The 13,274-nt window shown below is 57.8% G+C and overlaps 1 long non-coding RNA gene across 1 annotated transcript in view; it reads right to left on the reverse strand.

The window, feature by feature from the left end:
- LOC144955711 (uncharacterized) overlaps positions 1-12,571 on the reverse strand; it is a 16,796-nt gene extending 4,225 nt beyond the window's left edge. The window contains exons 1-4 of the long non-coding RNA XR_013641785.1: positions 11,827-12,571; positions 7,890-7,972; positions 3,517-3,574; positions 2,215-2,300 (exon numbers count right to left, since the gene is read on the reverse strand). This is a non-coding gene — a long non-coding RNA (uncharacterized LOC144955711). The remainder of the gene's footprint in view (positions 1-2,214; positions 2,301-3,516; positions 3,575-7,889; positions 7,973-11,826) is intronic.
- Positions 12,572-13,274: the final 703 nt, after the last annotated feature.

Genomic DNA, 13,274 nt, shown 5'->3' on the forward strand with positions numbered 1-13,274 from the left:
AGTGGGTGAGTGAGTGAGTGGGTGAGTGGGTGGGCGAGTGGGTGGGTGAGTGGGCGAGTGAGTGGGTGAGCGAGTGAGTGGGTGGGTGAGCGAGTGGGTGGGTGGGTGAGTGGGTGGGTGAGTGGGTGAGCGAGTGGGTGGGCGAGTGGGTGGGTGAGTGGGTGAGTGAGTGGGTGGGTGGGTGAGTGAGTGGGTGGGTGAGTGGGTGGGTGAGTGGGTGGGTGAGTGGGTGGGTGAGTGGGTGAGTGGGTGGGTGAGTGGGTGGGTGGGTGAGTGCGTGAGTGGGTGAGTGGGCGAGTGAGTGGTGGGCGAGTGGGCGAGTGAGCGGGTGAGTGGGTGAGTGAGTGAGTGGGTGAGTGAGTGAGTGGGTGAGTGGGTGGGCGAGTGGGTGGGAGGGTGAGTGGGTGGGTGGGTGAGTGGGTGAGTGAGAGAGTGGGTGAGTGGGTGGGTGGGTGAGCGAGTGGGTGAGTGGGTGGGTGGGTGAGCGAGTGGGTGAGTGGGTGGGTGGGTGAGTGGGTGAGTGGGTGAGTGAGTGGATGAGTGGGTGGGTGGGTGGGTGAGTGAGTGGATGAGTGGGTGGGTGGGTGGGTGTGAGTGAGTGAGTGAGTGGGTGGGTGAGTGAGTGGGTGGGTGGGTGAGTGGGTGGTTGGGTGGGTGAGTGGGTGGGTGGGTGGGTGAGTGAGTGGGTGGGTGGGTGAGTGAGTGAGTGGGTGAGTGAGTGAGTGGGTGAGTGAGTGGGTGGGTGAGTGAGTGGGTGAGTGGGTGAGTGAGTGGGTGGGTGGGTGAGTGAGTGGGTGGGTGAGTGAGTGAGTGGGTGAGTGGGCGAGTGAGTGGGTGGGTAAGTGGGCGAGTGGGTGGGTGAGTGGGTGGGTGAGTGGGAGTGGGAGTGGTGAGCGAGTGAGTGGGTGGGCGAGTGGGTGGGTGAGTGATTGGGTGAGTGGGTGGGTGGGTGAGTGGGTGGGTGGGTGGGTGGGTGAGTGGTGTGAGTGGGTGAGTGGGTGGGTGGGTGAGTGGGTGAGTGGGTGAGTGGGTGGGTGAGTGAGTGGGTGGGTGAGTGAGTGGGTGGGTGAGTGAGTGGGTGGGTGAGTGAGTGGGTGAGTGGGTGGGTGAGTGAGTGGGTGGGTGGGTGAGTGGGTGAGTGGGTGGGTGGGTGAGTGAGTGGGTGGGTAAGTGGGCGAGTGGGTGGGTGAGTGGGTGGGCGAGTGAGTGGGTGGGTGGGTGGGTGGGTGAGTGGGTGAGTGGGTGGGTGGGTGGGTGAGTGGGTGGGTGAGTGATTGGGTGGGTGAGTGGGTGGGTGGGTGAGTGGGTGGGTGGGTGGGTGGGTGAGTGGGTGGGTGGGTGAGTGGGTGAGTGGGTGGGTGGGTGAGTGAGTGGGTGGGTGAGTGAGTGGGTGGGTGAGTGAGTGGGTGGGTGGGTGAGTGGGTGAGTGGGTGGGTGAGTGAGTGGGTGGGTGGGTGAGTGGGTGAGTGGGTGAGTGGGTGGGTGGGTGAGTGGGTGGGTGAGTGATTGGGTGAGTGGGTGAGTGGGTGGGTGGGTGGGTGAGTGGGTGGGTGGGTGAGTGGGTGAGTGGGTGGGTGAGTGAGTGGGTGAGTGGGTGAGTGGGTGGGTGGGTGGGTGAGTGGGTGGGTGGGTGGGTGAGTGGGTGGGTGGGTGAGCGAGCGAGTGGGTGGGTGAGTGAGTGGGTGAGTGGGTGAGTGGGTGGGTGAGTGGGTGGGTGAGTGAGTGGGTGGGTGAGTGAGTGGGTGAGTGGGTGAGTGGGTGGGTGAGTGGGTGGGTGAGTGAGTGGGTGGGTGAGTGGGTGAGTGGGTGGGTGAGTGGGTGAGTGGGTGGGTGAGTGAGTGGGTGGGTGGGTGAGTGGGTGAGTGGAGGTGGGTGAGTGAGTGGGTGAGTGGGTGAGTGGTGGGTGGTGGGTGAGTGGGTGGGTGGTGGGTGAGTGTGGTGAGTGGGTGGGTGAGTGGGTGAGTGGGTGGGTGAGTGGGTGTGGTGGGTGAGTGAGTGGGTGGGTGAGTGGGTGAGTGGGTGAGTGGGTGGGTGAGTGAGTGGGTGAGTGGGTGAGTGGGTGGAGTGAGTGAGTGGGTGAGTGGGTGAGTGGGTGGGTGAGTGGGTGGGTGGGTGAGTGGGTGAGTGGGTGGGTGAGTGGGTGAGTGGGTGAGTGAGCGAGTGCTCTGTATTGATGTTGGTGGTGGTGACCTCCCGACCACCGTCACAACTCACCATGTAGAACTTATCCAGTCTCAGGCGGTCGATTCCGTTCCACTCGCGGCTCAGCGTTACCCAGAATGCAGCGACAAATAGAATCTCTACAACCAGAAACAGTCACCAAGTCACTCACCAAGTCACTCACCAAGTCACTCACCCAGTCACTCACCCAGCCACTCACCCAGCCACTCACCCAGCCACTCACCCAGCCACTCACCCAGCCACTCACCCAGCCACTCACCCAGCCACTCACCCAGCCACTCACCCAGCCACTCACCCAGCCACTCACCCAGCCACTCACAAAGCCACTCACCCAGCCACTCACCCAGCCACTCACCCAGCCACTCACCCAGCCACTCACCCAGCCACTCACCCAGCCACTCACCCAGCCACTCACCCAGCCACTCACCCAGCCACTCACCCAGCCACTCACCCAGCCACTCACAAATTCACTCACCCAGCCACTCACAAATTCACTCACCCAGCCACTCACCCAGCCACTCACCCAGCCACTCACCCAGCCACTCACCCAGCCACTCACCCAGCCACTCACCCAGCCACTCACCCAGCCACTCACCCAGCCAGTCACCAAGTCACTCACCAAGTCACTCACCCAGCCACTCACCCAGCCACTCACCCAGCCAGTCACCCAGCCACTCACCCAGCCAGTCACAAAGTCACTCACCCAGCCACTCACCCAGCCACTCACCCAGCCACCCACCCATCCACTCACCCACCCACCCACCCACTCACTCACCCACCCACCCACTCACCCACCCACCCACCCACTCACCCACCCACCCACCCACTCACCCACCCACCCACTCACCCACTCACTCACCCACCCATTCACCCACCCACCCACCCACTCACCCACCCACCCACTCACCCACTCACCCACCCACCCACCCACTCACTCACCCACCCACCCACCCACTCACCCACCCACCCACCCACCCACTCACTCACCCACCCACCCACTCACCCACCCACTCACCCACTCACCCACCCACCCACTCACTCACCCACCCACCCACCCACCCACCCACTCACCCACCCACCCACCCACTCACTCACCCACCCACCCACCCACTCACCCACCCACCCACTCACCCACCCACTCACCCACCCACCCACCCACTCACCCACCCACTCACCCACCCACTCACCCACCCACCCACCCACTCACTCACCCACTCACCCACTCACCCACCCACCCACTCACTCACCCACCCACCCACTCACCCACTCACCCACCCACCCACCCACTCACCCACCCACCCACTCACCCACCCACCCACCGCACACTAGACTCACGCAAGTCTTCGCCGTGCAGGCAATGTAGAAGAGATGACAAATTGTCACAAAGCTCCTCCTGTGGGAGAGAGACACGGGGAGAGAGACACGGAGAGAGACACGGGGAGAGAGACACACGGAGAGAGAGAGACACGGAGAGAGAGAGACACGGGGAGAGAGAGACACGGGGAGAGACACGGGGAGAGAGACACACGGAGAGAGAGAGACACGGGGAGAGACACGGGGAGAGAGACACACGGAGAGAGAGAGACACGGAGAGAGAGAGACACGGGGAGAGAGAGACACGGGGAGAGAGAGACACGGGGAGAGAGAGACACGGGGAGAGAGAGACACGGGGAGAGAGACACGGGGAGAGAGAGACACGGGGAGAGAGACACGGGGAGAGAGACACGGGGAGAGAGACACGAGGAGAGAGACACGGGGAGAGAGAGACACGGGGAGAGAGAGACACGGGGAGAGAGAGACACGGGGAGAGAGAGAGACACGGGGAGAGAGACACGGGGAGAGAGAGAGACACGGGGAGAGAGACACGGGGAGAGAGAGACACGGAGAGAGACAGAGACACGGGGAGAGAGAGACACGGGGAGAGAGAGACACGGGGAGAGAGAGACACGGGGAGAGAGAGACACGGGGAGAGAGAGACACGGGGAGAGAGAGACACATGGGGAGAGAGAGACACACGGGGAGAGAGAGACACGGGGAGAGAGAGACACGGGGAGGGAGAGACACGGGGAGAGAGAGACACGGGGAGAGAGAGACACGGGGAGAGAGAGACACGGGGAGAGAGAGACACGGGGAGAGAGAGACACGGGGAGAGACACGGGGAGAGAGAGACACGGGGAGAGAGAGACACGGGGAGAGAGAGACACGGGGAGAGAGAGACACGGGGAGAGAGAGACACGGGGAGAGAGACACGGGGAGAGAGACACGGGGAGAGAGACACGGGGAGAGAGAGACACGGGGAGAGAGAGACACGGGGAGAGAGAGAGACACGGGGAGAGAGAGAGACACGGGGAGAGAGACACGGGGAGAGAGAGACACGGGGAGAGAGAGACACGGGGAGAGAGAGACACGGGGGGAGAGAGACACGGGGGGAGAGAGACACGGGGAGAGAGAGACACGGGGAGAGAGAGACACGGGGAGAGAGAGACACGGGGAGAGAGAGACACGGGGAGAGAGAGACACGGGGAGAGAGAGACACGGGGAGAGAGAGACACGGGGAGAGAGAGACACGGGGAGAGAGAGACACGGGGAGAGAGAGACACGGGGAGAGAGAGACACGGGGAGAGAGAGAGACACGGGGAGAGAGAGAGACACGGGGAGAGAGAGAGACACGGGGAGAGAGAGAGACACGGGGAGAGAGAGACACGGGGAGAGAGAGACACGGGGAGAGAGAGACACGGGGAGAGAGAGACACGGGGAGAGAGAGACACGGGGAGAGAGAGACACGGGGAGAGAGAGACACGGAGAGAGACACGGAGAGAGAGAGACACGGAGAGAGACACGGGGAGAGAGACACGGGGAGAGAGAGACACGGGGAGAGACACGGGGAGAGAGACACGGGGAGAGAGAGACACACGGGGAGAGAGACACGAGGAGAGAGACACGGGGAGAGAGAGACACGGGGAGAGAGAGACACGGGGAGAGAGACACGAGGAGAGAGACACGGGGAGAGAGACACGGGGAGAGAGACACGGGGAGAGAGAGACACGGGGAGAGAGACACGGGGAGAGACACACGGGGAGAGAGAGAGACACGGGGAGAGAGAGAGACACGGGGAGAGAGTCTGAGTGAGTGAGTGTCTGAGTGAGTGTCTGAGTGAGTGAGTGTCTGATTGCGTGTCTGAGTGAATAAGTGTCTGAGTGAGTGAGTGTCTGAGTGAGTGTCTGAGTGAGTGAGTGTCTGAGTGAGTGAGTGTCTGATTGCGTGTCTGAGTGAGTGAGTGTCTGAGTGAGTGTCTGAGTGAGTGAGTGTCTGAGTGAGTGAGTGTCTGAGTGAGTGTCTGAGTGAGTGAGTGTCTGAGTGAGTGAGTGTCTGAGTGAGTGAGTGTCTGAGTGAGTGAGTCTCTGAATGAGTGTCTGAGTGAGTGTCTGAGTGAGTGAGTGTCTGAGTGAGTGTCTGAGTGAGTGTCTGAGTGAGTGTCTGAGTGAGTGTCTGAGTGAGTGTCTGAGTGAGTGAATCTCTGAGTGAGTGAGTGTCTGAGTGAGTGAGTGTCTGAGTGAGTGAGTGTCTGAGTGAGTGAGTGTCTGAGTGAGTGAGTGTCTGAGTGAGTGTCTGAGTGAGTGAGTGTCTGAGTGAGTGAGTGTCTGAGTGAGTGTCTGAGTGAGTGTCTGAGTGAGTGTCTGAGTGAGTGTCTGAGTGAGTGTCTGAGTGAGTGTCTGAGTGAGTGTCTGTCTGAGTGAGTGTCTGAGTGAGTGTGTGTCTGAGTGAGTGAGTGTCTGAGTGAGTGAGTGTCTGAGTGAGTGTCTGAGTGAGTGTCTGAGTGAGTGTCTGAGTGAGTGTCTGAGTGAGTGTCTGAGTGAGTGTCTGAGTGAGTGAGTGTCTGAGTGAGTGTCTGAGTGTCTGAGTGAGTGACTGAGTGAGTGACTGAGTGAGTGACTGAGCGAGTGTCTGAGCGAGTGTCTGAGCGAGTGTCTGAGTGAGTGTCTGAGCGAGTGAGTGTCTGAGCGAGTGAGTGTCTGAGTGAGTGAGTGTCTGAGTGAGTGTCTGAGTGAGTGAGTGTCTGAGTGAGTGAGTGTCTGAGTGAGTGTCTGAGTGAGTGAGTGTCTGAGTGAGTGTCTGAGTGAGTGAGTGTCTGAGTGAGTGAGTGTCTGAGTGAGTGTCTGAGCGAGTGAGTGTCTGAGTGAGTGAGTGTCTGAGCGAGAGTCTGAGCGAGTGTCTGAGCGAGTGTCTGAGCGTCTGAGCGAGTGTCTGAGCGAGTGTCTGAGCGAGTGTCTGAGCGAGTGTCTGAGTGAGTGTCTGAGTGAGTGTCTGAGTGAGTGAGTGTCTGAGTGAGTGAGTGTCTGAGTGAGTGAGTGTCTGAGTGAGTGAGTGTCTGAGTGAGTGTCTGAGTGAGTGAGTGTCTGAGTGAGTGAGTGTCTGAGTGAGTGTCTGAGTGAGTGAGTGTCTGAGTGAGTGAGTGTCTGAGTGAGTGAGTGACTGAGTGAGTGAGTGTCTGAGTGAGCGAGTGTCTGAGCGAGTGTCTGAGTGAGTGTCTGAGTGAGTGACTGAGTGAGTGAGTGACTGAGTGAGTGAGTGTCTGAGTGAGTGAGTGTCTGAGTGAGTGAGTGTCTGAGTGAGTGAGTGTCTGAGTGAGTGTCTGAGTGAGTGTCTGAGTGAGTGTCTGAGTGAGTGAGTGAGTGTCTGAGTGAGTGAGTGTCTGAGTGAGTGAGTGTCTGAGTGAGTGAGTGTCTGAGTGAGTGAGTGTCTGAGTGAGTGAGTGTCTGAGTGAGTGTCTGAGTGAGTGTCTGAGTGAGTGAGTGACTGAGTGAGTGAGTGTCTGAGTGAGTGAGTGTCTGAGTGAGTGAGTGTCTGAGTGAGTGTCTGAGTGAGTGTCTGAGTGAGTGACTGAGTGAGTGAGTGACTGAGTGAGTGAGTGTCTGAGTGAGTGTCTGAGTGAGTGAGTGTCTGAGTGAGTGAGTGTCTGAGTGAGTGAGTGTCTGAGTGAGTGAGTGTCTGAGTGAGTGTCTGAGTGAGTGTCTGAGTGAGTGACTGAGTGAGTGAGTGACTGAGTGAGTGAGTGTCTGAGTGAGTGTCTGAGTGAGTGACTGAGTGAGTGAGTGTCTGAGTGAGTGAGTGTCTGAGTGAGTGAGTGTCTGAGTGAGTGTCTGAGTGAGTGACTGAGTGAGTGAGTGTCTGAGTGAGTGAGTGTCTGAGTGAGTGTCTGAGTGAGTGACTGAGTGAGTGAGTGTCTGAGTGAGTGAGTGTCTGAGTGAGTGAGTGTCTGAGTGAGTGTCTGAGTGAGTGACTGAGTGAGTGAGTGTCTGAGTGAGTGTCTGAGTGAGTGACTGAGTGAGTGAGTGACTGAGTGAGTGAGTGTCTGAGTGAGTGAGTGTCTGAGTGAGTGAGTGTCTGAGTGAGTGAGTGTCTGAGTGAGTGAGTGTCTGAGTGAGTGAGTGTCTGAGTGAGTGAGTGTCTGAGTGAGTGTCTGAGCGAGTGTCTGAGTGAGTGTCTGAGTGAGTGTCTGAGTGAGTGAGTGAGTGTCTGAGTGAGTGAGTGTCTGAGTGAGTGAGTGTCTGAGTGAGTGAGTGTCTGAGTGAGTGAGTGTCTGAGTGAGTGAGTGTCTGAGTGAGTGAGTGTCTGAGTGAGTGACTGAGTGAGTGAGTGACTGAGTGAGTGAGTGTCTGAGTGAGTGTGTGTCTGAGTGAGTGAGTGTCTGAGTGAGTGTCTCTCACCTGAATCAAGGGTTTGTCCTGAGACCACAAACAATAAAATAGTCCCTTCCAAAGCTTCAGAAGATCTTCAAAATTTAACACTCCTAGAGACACAAACGGGGAGAGAGAGAGAGACACGGGGAGAGAGAGAGAGACACGGGGAGAGAGAGACACGGGGGGAGAGAGACACGGGGGGAGAGAGACACAGAGAGACACGGGGAGAGAGACACGGGGGGGGGGGGGGGGGACAGATGAGACATGGGGAGAGACACGGGGAGAGACACGGGGGGGTGGGGAGAGACACGGGGGGGGGGGGGGGGAGAGACACGGGGAGAGAGAGAGAGAGACACACGGGGAGAGAGAGAGACATGGTGAAAGAGAGAGAGACACGGGGAGAGAGACACGGGGAGAGAGAAAGACACGGGGGGAGAGAGAGACACGGGGAGAGAGAGAGACACACGGGGAGAGAGAGAGACACACGGTGAGAGAGAGAGACACGGTGAGAGAGACACGGTGAGAGAGACACGGTGAGAGAGAGACACGGTGAGAGAGAGACACGGGGAGAGAGAGACACGGGGAGAGAGAGACACGGGGAGAGAGAGAGACACGGGGAGAGAGAGAGACACGGGGAGAGACACGGGGAGAGAGAGACACGGGGGGAGAGAGAGACACGGGGAGAGAGAGACACGGGGAGAGAGAGACACGGGGAGAGAGAGAGAGACACGGGGAGAGAGAGACACGGGGAGAGAGAGACACGGGGAGAGAGAGACACGGGGAGAGAGAGACACGGGGAAAGAGAGACACGGGGAAAGAGAGACACGGGGGGAGGGAGAGACACGGGGAGAGACACAGACACACGGGGAGAGAGAGACACAGGGAGAGACACGGGGAGAGAGAGACACACGGGGAGAGACACAGATTAATCAAACACGTAATAAATGATTACACCTTACCTATTAGAGATGTTAACCATATTCAATATATTATCTCCCTCGCCTGCTATGCAGATGCCTGCTGCTGCTGCTGTATATTGGGAGTCTGCGTCTCTCTCTCATCATCATCACGGTGGCTATGAGATGTTGACTACCTCGCCTGGTACACAGGAGGTCGTGGGTTTGATCCCGATACTGACGATGCCTGCTGCTGCTGTATATTTGGAGTCTGCGTCTCTCTCTCTCATCATCATCACGGTGGCTAGGAGATGTTAACTACCTCGCCTGGTACACAGGAGGTCGTGGGTTCGATCCCGACCCTGACGATGCCTGCTGCTGCTGTATATTTGGAGTCTGCGTCTCTCTCTCATCATCATCATCACGGTGGCTATGAGATGTTGACTACCTCGCCTGGTACACAGGAGGTCGTGGGTTCGATCCCGACACTGACGATGCCTGCTGCTGCTGTATATTTGGAGTCTGCGTCTCTCTCTCTCATCATCATCACGGTGGCTATGAGATGTTAACTACCTCGCCTGGTACACAGGAGGTCGTGGGTTCGATCCCGACCCTGACGATGCCTGCTGCTGCTGTATATTTGGAGTCTGCGTCTCTCTCTCTCATCATCATCACGGTGGCTATGAGATGTTGACTACCTCGCCTGGTACACAGGAGGTCGTGGGTTCGATCCTGAACCCTTTTACGATGCCTGCTGCTGTATATGTTGGAGTCTGCGTCTCTCTCTCATCATCATCACGGTGGCTATGAGATGTTGACTACCTCGCCTGGTACACAGGAGGTCGTGGGTTCGATCCTGAACCCTTTTACGATGCCTGCTGCTGTATATGTTGGAGTCTACGTCTCTCTCTCATCATCATCACGGTGGCTATGAGATGTTGACTACCTCGCCTGGTACACAGGAGGTCGTGGGTTCGATCCTGAACCCTTTTACGATGCCTGCTGCTGTATATGTTGGAGTCTGCGTCTCTCTCTCATCATCATCACGGTGGCTATGAGATGTTGACTACCTCGCCTGGTACACAGGAGGTCGTGGGTTCGATCCTGAACCCTTTTACGATGCCTGCTGCTGTATATTTGGAGTCTGCGTCTCTCTCTCTCATCATCATCACGGTGGCTATGAGATGTTGACTACCTCGCCTGGTACACAGGAGGTCGTGGGTTTGATCCCGACACTGACGATGCCTGCTGCTGTATATTTGGAGTCTGCGTCTCTCTCTCTCATCATCATCATCACGGTGGCTAGGAGATGTTGACTACCTCGCCTGGTACACAGGAGGTCGTGGGTCTCTGCGTGGGTCTCCATGAGGAGTATGGGTCTCTGAGTATGGGAGTGAGTGAGTGGGTGAATGAGTGGGTGAGTGGGTGAGCGGGTGAGTGACTGAGTGGGTGAATGGGTGAGTGGGTGAGTGAGTGGGTGGATGAGTGGGTGGATGAGTGGGTGGATGACTGTGCGAGTGGGTGAGTGAGTGGGTGAGTGAGTGACTGGGTGAGTGGATGAGTGAGTGGGTGAATGGGTGAGTGGATGAATGAGTGGGTGAGTGAGTGAATGAGTTGGTGGGTGAGTGAGTGGGTGGGTGAGTGGATCAATGGGTGAGTGACTGGGTGAGTGAGTGGGTGGATGAGTGGGTGAGTGTGTGAGTGAGTGGATGAGTGAGTGGATGAGTGAATGAGTGGGTGAGTGAGTGGGTGAGTGTGTGAGTGGGTGAGTGACTGAGTAAGTGAGTGAGTGAGTGAGTAAGTGAGTGAGTAAGTGAGTGAGTAAGTGAGTAAGTGAGTGAGTAAGTGAGTGAGTAAGTGAGTAAGTGAATGAGTGAGTGTCTAAGAGCTTAATCTCATCGGATTTCGACAGAATAAATACAGCTTCTGATTCTATTAACAATAAACGTATGACAAACATGAACAACAGTTGTCACTCGCGTAAACAATACTAAACATTAACATTACAATTACATTTTGATTAAAATTAATGTAATAAATTATCAAGATTAGCAGAGGGCCTAGTCTTAGTGCCGGTCTTACGGAGCCTCCGGCCTTTCCTGGCTGACTCCGCGGGGGGCCTAGCGCAGGGCGAGCGGCGAGTTAATCTAGGAAAACTGCCGGCATGGGATAAACTCTATAAATGTTTAGAATTAATCATTTAAATTCCCCTTTTCCAACAGCTCCCCGTTATTCAAGTACGGTTAAATCGCGTCCGTGAGTTTATTTTTACACTTTCCGAAGTTTAAATTAACCCCCCCCCTCCACCCAAAAAAATATACATAAACACGCGTGCCGAGGCCTACATTTTTATTGAGCCTACGGCCTTGCCTAGTGGCCCTCGCGGAGGCCTAGCGCAGGGCGAGCGGCGGCAAGCCCAGGAAATTGGGGGGTTGAGCGCCCACGTGTTCCCGTACAAACTTGAAGTTTTCCGTAGAAACTTGGGTTAATATTCCTACAGAGTGCTCCAGATGTCCGTCAGAAACGTAATTATTTAGTAAAGGGAGCAACAATAACACACTAATGGCGGTAAGTCAATTAATTGGGTGCGTCACAAGAGTGTGAATATTTGCACTGAGGGAGAAATCCGAAGAGTTATGAAGCTCTGCCATGGATGTTCAAGCGAGGCCACGGGGTGAGTGAGTGGATGGCTGTGTGAGTCTGCCTCATGCCTTCACACCGCACCTCACCCACCCACCACCTCACCCACCCACCACCTCACCCACCCACCACCTCACCCACCCACCACCTCACCCACCCACCACCTCACCCACCCACCACCTCACCCACCCACCACCTCACCCACCCACCACCTCACCCACCCACCACCTCACCCACCCACCACCTCACCCACCCACCACCTCACCCACCCACCACCTCACCCACCCACCACCTCACCCACCCACCACCTCACCCCACCCACCACCTCACCCCACCCACCACCTCACCCCACCCCCCCCACCCACCACCCCACCCACCCACTCACCCACCCACTCACTCACCCACCCACTCACCCACACCTCACCCACCTTCGCCTTTCTGCTGCGATTTCACCACGAGAAATCGACGCAAATGCTTCAGGGCGCCGTTCCTCTCCGCCGCGGAGTTTGAGGCGAGCAGGCGAGGGAAGCGGAGAGACGCAGAAGCCGCCGCGGACGGAGAGGGAGAGAGACGGGGAGACGTCGGGGTGACGTGGGTACACGTAGCCATGGCCGGAGAGAGAGGGGAGGGAGTGTGGTGAGAGTGGTGAGAGTGGTGAGTGGGTGGGTGAGAGAGGGAAGGGGGAGAGTGGTGAGAGGCACGGGGAGAGTGGTGAGAGAGTGTGAGTGGGTGTGAGTGAGAGAGTGGGTGAGTGGGTGGGTGAGAGAGGGGAGGGGGAGGAGTGGTGAGAGGCACGGGGAGAGTGGTGAGAGAGTGTGAGTGAGTGGGTGGGTGAGTGGGTGAGTGAGAGAGTGAGTGGGTGGGTGAGTGAGTGGGTGGGTGGGTGAGCGAGCGACTGAGTGAGTGGGTGAGCGAGCGACTGAGTGAGTGGGTGAGTAAGTAGGTGAGTGAGTGGGTGAGTAAGTGAGTGAGTGGGTGAGCGAGCGACTGAGCGAGTGAGTGGGTGAGTAAGTGAGTGAGTGGGTGAGCGAGCGACTGAGCGAGTGAGTGGGTGAGTAACTGAGTGGGTGACTAAGTGAGAGAGAGAGTGAGAGAGTGAGTGGTCGAGGCCTATGGCGACTGCTAAGGGCTCCACGTGTTCGCCGCCCTCCACTCTCTGAGGCAACGAGAGAATGAAAGCCACGTGGTGCCGATCACGTGCCGTGAAATTTAGCGCAGCGCGATGACGTCACCACGCAGGGTGGTCCAATCAACGAGCGCGATGACGTCACCACGCAGGGTGGTCCAATCAACGAGCCCGATGACGTCACCACGCAGCGGCGCTGCAAAGAACACAACGGCGGTGACGTCACCACGCAGAGTCGCTCCAATATACCCGAGCGCGATGACGTCACCACGCAGGGCGGTCCAATCAACGAGCGCGATGACGTCACCACGCAGGGTGGTCCAATCAACGAGCGCGATGACGTCACCACGCAGGGTGGTCCAATCAACGAGCGCGATGACGTCACCACGCAGGGTGGTCCAATCAACGAGCGCGATGACGTCACCACGCAGGGTGGTCCAATCAACGAGCGCAATGACGTCACCACGCAGGGTGGTCCAATCAACGAGCGCGATGACGTCACCACGCAGGGTGGTCCAATCAACGAGCGCGATGACGTCACCACGCAGGGTGGTCCAATCAACGAGCGCGATGACGTCACCACGCAGGGTGGTCCAATCAACGAGCGCGATGACGTCACCACGCAGGGTGGTCCAATCAACGAGCGCGATGACGTCACCACGCAGGGCGCTCCAATCAACGAGCGCGCAATGACGTCACCGCGCAGGGCGCTCCATTCAACCCGAGCGCAATGACGTCACCACGCAGGGC

Source organism: Lampetra fluviatilis, unplaced genomic scaffold, assembly GCF_964198595.1.
Source record: "Lampetra fluviatilis unplaced genomic scaffold, kcLamFluv1.1 SCAFFOLD_630, whole genome shotgun sequence".
In the NCBI taxonomy this organism is placed as follows: domain Eukaryota; kingdom Metazoa; phylum Chordata; class Hyperoartia; order Petromyzontiformes; family Petromyzontidae; genus Lampetra; species Lampetra fluviatilis.